This window comes from Alligator sinensis, unplaced genomic scaffold (assembly GCF_000455745.1).
Source record: "Alligator sinensis unplaced genomic scaffold, ASM45574v1 scaffold19_1, whole genome shotgun sequence".
Lineage (NCBI taxonomy): Eukaryota > Metazoa > Chordata > Crocodylia > Alligatoridae > Alligator > Alligator sinensis.
The window spans coordinates 2,434,560-2,440,678 of record NW_005841916.1 but is presented as its reverse complement, the minus strand read 5'-3'; the positions used below and the strand labels follow the sequence as shown (position 1 = coordinate 2,440,678).

The 6,119-nt window shown below is 43.0% G+C and overlaps 1 protein-coding gene across 4 annotated transcripts in view; it reads right to left on the bottom strand.

Annotated features, from left to right (window-relative positions):
• The window catches only part of POU2F1 (POU class 2 homeobox 1), a 147,647-nt gene that overhangs the window by 76,236 nt on the left and 65,292 nt on the right, over positions 1-6,119 (bottom strand). The gene's annotated exons all lie outside the window — the stretch shown is intronic.

Genomic DNA, 6,119 nt, shown 5'->3' with positions numbered 1-6,119 from the left:
TGGCAACAATAACTTCAGTAATAAAGGGGATTTGGAAAAAGCTTTCTACAGAATCCAAATAATCCCAAAAAAACAATTAGCAAGGTAGGAGCTGAACACATAGCTGTCAAACTGGGGCTTGCACGTCTGCATGGAGTTTTCCAAATGTTAATATAAACCGTCACGAGATGGCCCTACTCAAAATAGAGGGTAACACCATGGGCAGAGAAGCAGCACAATTCTTTTTAAATGGTCTAAAGAGCCTGGTGATTCATTATCTGTTAATCCCTTTGCAACGCCAACTTAACAGCAGTGGATATGTCAAATATTGTATAACATTTGACACCCACTAATCCATCCCAAGTGAAGTTGCAAATAGATTTATTTTTATACTTTCCAAATGACTTTTAAAGTTAAAAAAAAAGAAAAAAGAAAAATACCCTATTAATCTCATCTAATCAGTGTAAACTGATAGTAAGATTTCATCTGGATTTTGGATTTTAGGAGGATATTTCACACCTGGGTTGTGACTGTTTGACCACAAGCAATTGGCAGAACTTTTCCCAGTAGACCAGAATTAATGACATTTTGATAACTAAGCAAGGAGGAACTGGCAGTAGGGAGAAGCGATGATCCACGGAAGATTCAGTTTTACAAACTGGCTCATGGAATAGAAACAGTAGAGAAAGACAACTTCAACTGCACCTCTTAAATAATATCGCTAACTCTCCAAGTCCAATTCACAAGATAGTGAGAACAACCAAGTGTGCATTTTGCCACTAGACCAATACAGCTACAACATGGATACCTGACACGTTTATGGATCAAGCATTTAAATGTACAGGCTGCATGTCACAACATTCAGCATCCCGCTTTCTACTCAGGACCAGATGAAGTGATGACTGTGCGGGCCGGGAGCGGTCCAAGGCCCTCAGGGGCGCACGGCGGGCTGTGGCCAGCAGTCCTGGCACGCGGGTCGGGGAATGCAGGCCGGCAGACTAGAATTAGGCACGGACGCGTAGCGGTTGATTAAAGATTATTTTACTTACACCGTAGATGGTCACGGTGCAGGCAGGAAAACTTGCTTGAGTTGCAGTTACAGATAGGAAAGAAGAGCGGACAAGAGTTCTAAACTCGCGAACTCTAGCCCAATCCGGCTGAAGGCTCTAAAACCGCAAGCCCGTCGTGGCAACCTAAGAAAGCAACTCGGAGAAGAGTTCTGGATACACACACACACGAAGTTTGCTAGGCTCCGTGGAACTTGTGCCAAGGGAAGGGGTTCGTTGAGGGATCGCTCGGCGACGGGGAGAGGCCAGAGGTTGATCAGACCCCTATAGCCTTCTTAAGGTACACGCTGGGTCCGTTAGGCTCCGCAGCGCTTAGAGTTCTTCACGAAACGTGAAGTCCTCCTCCTCCAGATGGTTGTGGAGTCCTCCAACTTGGGCGGAAACCGCTCAAGCCTCTTATACGGCTAGCAAGCCAATCGCTAGCCGCCACGTGGGAATAGTTTAGAACTGGCCAATAGTGGGACACAAATTTGCATGCAGGTGGCGGGAACTTCTTTGCACTGGGGTTTTCTCTTTGCAACTGAGAAATGCACCCTGCAAAGAAAGCTCCTCGTGACGGGAAATAATTTAGCAGTGCCGAAGCGCGCACACACAAAATCACACCCTTGGGTTGTGACAATGACCACTGCTGGGTGTCTGCAGAGTTAGATTATCTTTAGATTTACAAAATGTTATAAGTGTGCAGGAGAAAAATATCTTTAATTAGCAGGTTGTATCCCCTCCCCCCTGCCCCATTTCTCAAATGAATTCAAACCCCAGTCCTTCACACCCCACTCCCGCAAAAGAGAGAGGGACTTCCTATTCAGTCTTCCCCCCTCCCAACTCTTCCTGTGTTCAGGCTTACACTCCTGCCTCCCTCTCAGGGTGCCATATGAAACTAGAACGATCTATCCTTTGAGGTAAATTGTAATGAGAGAGAGCATCTCCCACTACAGACTAACAACAAGGTGATGAGTAGGTTGTTTCCGTGCTTTGCGCCTAACCTGATGCTCTACTTATCTGTGGGGATAAGATTGCTGGGTGCACATCCCATGGCTTATATGCCTTTAGCCAGCTGCACTACTCTATGGGTGCCTTTGCAGTGTACTGCAGAGGCCTGGGAATCATGGACAGGAACAGTTAGACCCAACGGACTCATTAAAGCAAAGCAGTTTTGGTATCAGACAGCTTCTGGGCAGCTGGCAGCATACTAATCAGACAGCCACATCTTCTCTGGGGCTGTTCTAAAAACAAAACAAAACTGAGCTCTCTACTGAAGTGAATGAATGCGGGTGTTAGTACTGGAAGCCCCATCCAAGTGGAAGGAATGACCCCTGAGTGGATGTACATGCAGTGATGGACGACAGACATCCGGTCAAAAAACAGGGAATAAGCAGATGGCAAAGAAAGGCCAAAGTGGCAGGCCTGGGGCACTCTGGTTAGGTGCTGGAAGCTTGCACCTGCAGACTTACCAGTGTTAGTCTATATCCAATCTGTGTGCATCATACTGGCTGTTGAGAGGAGAACCCGACTCCATTCTGAACCTACGTCCCTGGCTGTGTTAACTGACTCGCATTATTGCTACCATCACACAACTAATAGTTGTGTGTATGGACAAGGTTCAAGTGAACAGGAATACTCAAGCTGTTTTTCATGCTACTTGCTAATTAAGCACTTAGTATCTAAGACATGTGATTAATCATAAATTCTCCTAGATTATCTCCCAAAGACCTTTCCATTCTTCAGCAATAATGTTGTCATCTTCTCTTCCATCCAAACTCAGAATTTTGGTCCAAAAGAACTAGAATCAGTCTTTATATCAAGCTACTAAAGTCATCCATGTACTAGGAGTTCTGAGAGAGCAATAAGGGCATGGATTTGATGAGATTTTTGGGAAGGACAGTGTAAATTTAACTGCTTCAAAATGCCCAACAAATCAATGTGGTTTCATTTTGTGTTCTTCCTTGTTTCAATCTATTTAATATTTATTCTACAATTAAACTAATCCATCTGTTGCGTTTTTTCCACCCCCTTTTTGCCACACCCATCTGAACCTCTTTGCTGCCTTATTCCCTCTGGATATCAAGTACAAACTCTTCATTCACAATTTTACCTCTATCTGCATCTGAACTCTGGTTCCGATCTATTTCTTCCATTCATGCTTTATTCTCTCCCATTTTATCTGGGAGTTAAACCTTTAGTTGTCTTTTACCATTTTCAACATCACATTTTTAGTTCCACTCTGGCACCTATACCTGAAACTCTTCCCCTACACCTGTGGGACAGGAGATCACAACTCTTCTCCCTCAAGTCTCAGAGCCTTTGCTTAGACTTCTAGTTTTAAGCTGCCCTTCAGTGACATCAGATTCTGCAGCTGATGCCTGCCTTTTACTCTCATGCGCACTGTGCAATACTATCTTGCACACAGACAAAAAACAAACAATCAAACCTGAAAACCACCAATTTTGCAGTTTATACATGAAACCTGACTCACAAAAACAAACCAAAAAGACCTGAGCACCATTTGTGTAACATTCAAGCAAGCTGCAAGATTTTTCTTAGAGAATCCTTCCTCCCTCCCCCTTTTCTTTTTCAACCTTTAAATGTCTAAATTAGAGACTGCAAATTCCTTGGGCTAGGAACTGCATCATTTCTCTAAAGAAACATATTTCCCAATGGTGCTATACAAATAATTATAAAAATCAAATACCGTTGTAGGTTGGGGGGAAGCATTTAAAGAGAAAAAGCCACCTGATCTTCAATGGCTGTATCATTCTTATGGGAGAAATACTCAAAACAAAACTAGGTAGAAATTACAGGTAAACTTTTTAACTCCCATCCTATACACAGTTATGGGGAGAAAGCAATTCTCATTTTTGCACAGACATGTTTTCATATTTTAGTAAAATGTCATTTGCTACATGCCCTCTAATGATGGCTAGGAAATTTCTGCCACTAGGCATCTCCGTTTGACAAGTGTGACCTTTAAAAAAAAAAACAAAAAACCAACAACAACTTTCTAGGCTTGCTGTCTGCCACGATACTGCAAGATTAGCCACTAGGCCCAGAGTACATTGCTTTCAATCCTGAACAGGCTACACTGAAGCCTACCAGGCAAAAGAATAAGGTACTAACCATAACACATCAGCATCCTCTCCCTTATTAATATACTAACCTTCAGCCCGGTTTCTTTCAAGACCCATGCAACAGAAAAGGTTACATAAGTTCTAAAACCTGCTGGTGAATAGACACCGTTTCAAATGCACACTAAAATACCCAGAGCAAGACTGCTCCCCACAGGTCACACCAACCACAAGTAATAGGTTGCAACAAGTCCTACATTCATAACCTGAGATGTCTCAAACTCTTATTCTTCAAACTAAGTAGAAACTAACATGAAATCTCTAACAGAACCCAATGTTCATGGAACACTTCTAAACAGAACAAACCGTTATAAGACTTGGCACGATTCACTTGGAGTCATTATGGACAGAAAGATAGTAACCCCTTCATAGCTGAAACTACAACTAGGTCCACTAGGACTTCTAATTTTAGCTTTAATGTTTCATTTTGGCAAGAAAAACAAGTTTCATCTGAAAACTGCTAAATTTACTTGAAAGACTAAAAAGCAGTCTTCTGCAAAGAACATATAAAACTGGCCCATTTTAGAGTTAATGGGCAGTTTCAAAATTATGATTTGAAATTTTTAACCTAATTTTTTTGGTCTCCCACAAGCTCAGACATAACTAGTCTTTCAAACTTACCATGTCACTTAAGTCTTCTTCATATGTACTACCATATATACGAAGAAAACGGAAGGCCATGTCTACACAATACCAAACCAACTTTAGCTACATCAATACAGCTAAAAGAGGGCAACCCCTGCCACCCACCAGCATTGAAAGTCGGATCAATAAACAGGTGCTTTATATCAGATACATCTGTATAGGAAAGGAAATGACAGTATTGGTAAAAAGTTGCTTTTATACCAGTATAACTATGTGTTATATACCCTGGAGTCTGTACCAAAGTATAACTATATTAGTAAATTAAGAAAAAAAATAAAACAAAAGCAAAATATTCCATCCAACAGTTATACCAGTACAGTTTTCAAAAGGTAAATCAGGAATTATTTAGTAGCATTATATCTAACTGCATTGTTATCATGGATGCATGACTGGCAGCAACACTCCTAGCTGGAACAAGTCAGAGGACATCAGGATTTTCCTGCAATTCACCTATGTCAATTCATATCTGTAGCACGTGCCACAAGTGGCACAGGCAAGTTCTGTGTGTGGCAGGTATGAGACCAGGAAGGGAACATGCAATACAGCGGTAGATAAGGCAGGAACTAGGAAGCAGACCAGCAGATCCAGCAGGGAGCAAAGGACAGGAAACAGAAAGCAAAGCAGCAGATTGGGCAAGGGCATAGGGAAAGGGGACTGAAGTGGTACTCAGAAGTGCAGAGCTAATTTGTGGCATGCCTCTCAAGAAATTTGGCCTACACTGATCTACACATGGGTTCTTCTTTTGTTCAGGTGGTTGAGGCCTCTGTTTCTGGAGCTAAGGACTACGATTCCAGTACAAGATTAACATGTTTGCTGTTCTCCAGCCCCAAGCATCCAAAAATAAGTCCAGCCAATGAGATCTGCTTCAAATCATAAGATCCGGCTGCTTGGTCTTTTAGCTTTAAAAAATTAGGTTTAACTCACATCACCTTTTCAAGCTCTTCTCCACCAACATGATACCTAGACATTTACTGTATTTCACAGTGTATAAGTCAAGGTTTGAAGTCCCATTTTTAACTCTTAAAATTCAACCTCAACTTAGACCACACCACCATCCCCTCCAAGCGGCACCAAGCTTGGCGTTCGGCTGGTGCAGTCCAGGCAGCACCACTCACAGGGTATGGGGCTGCACCAGCTGAGCACCAAGCCCAGCGCCACTTGTAGGGGGATGCATGTGTGTGGGGGTGTGTGCGTGTGCTCCCCGCACCAAACATGCCCCCCACCACTTTGTGCACAGCCCTTGCCTGCCAGTGGCAGGCAGAGCCCCTGGCAACGTGCAGGCCCATCAAGACCCCGGACTACATGG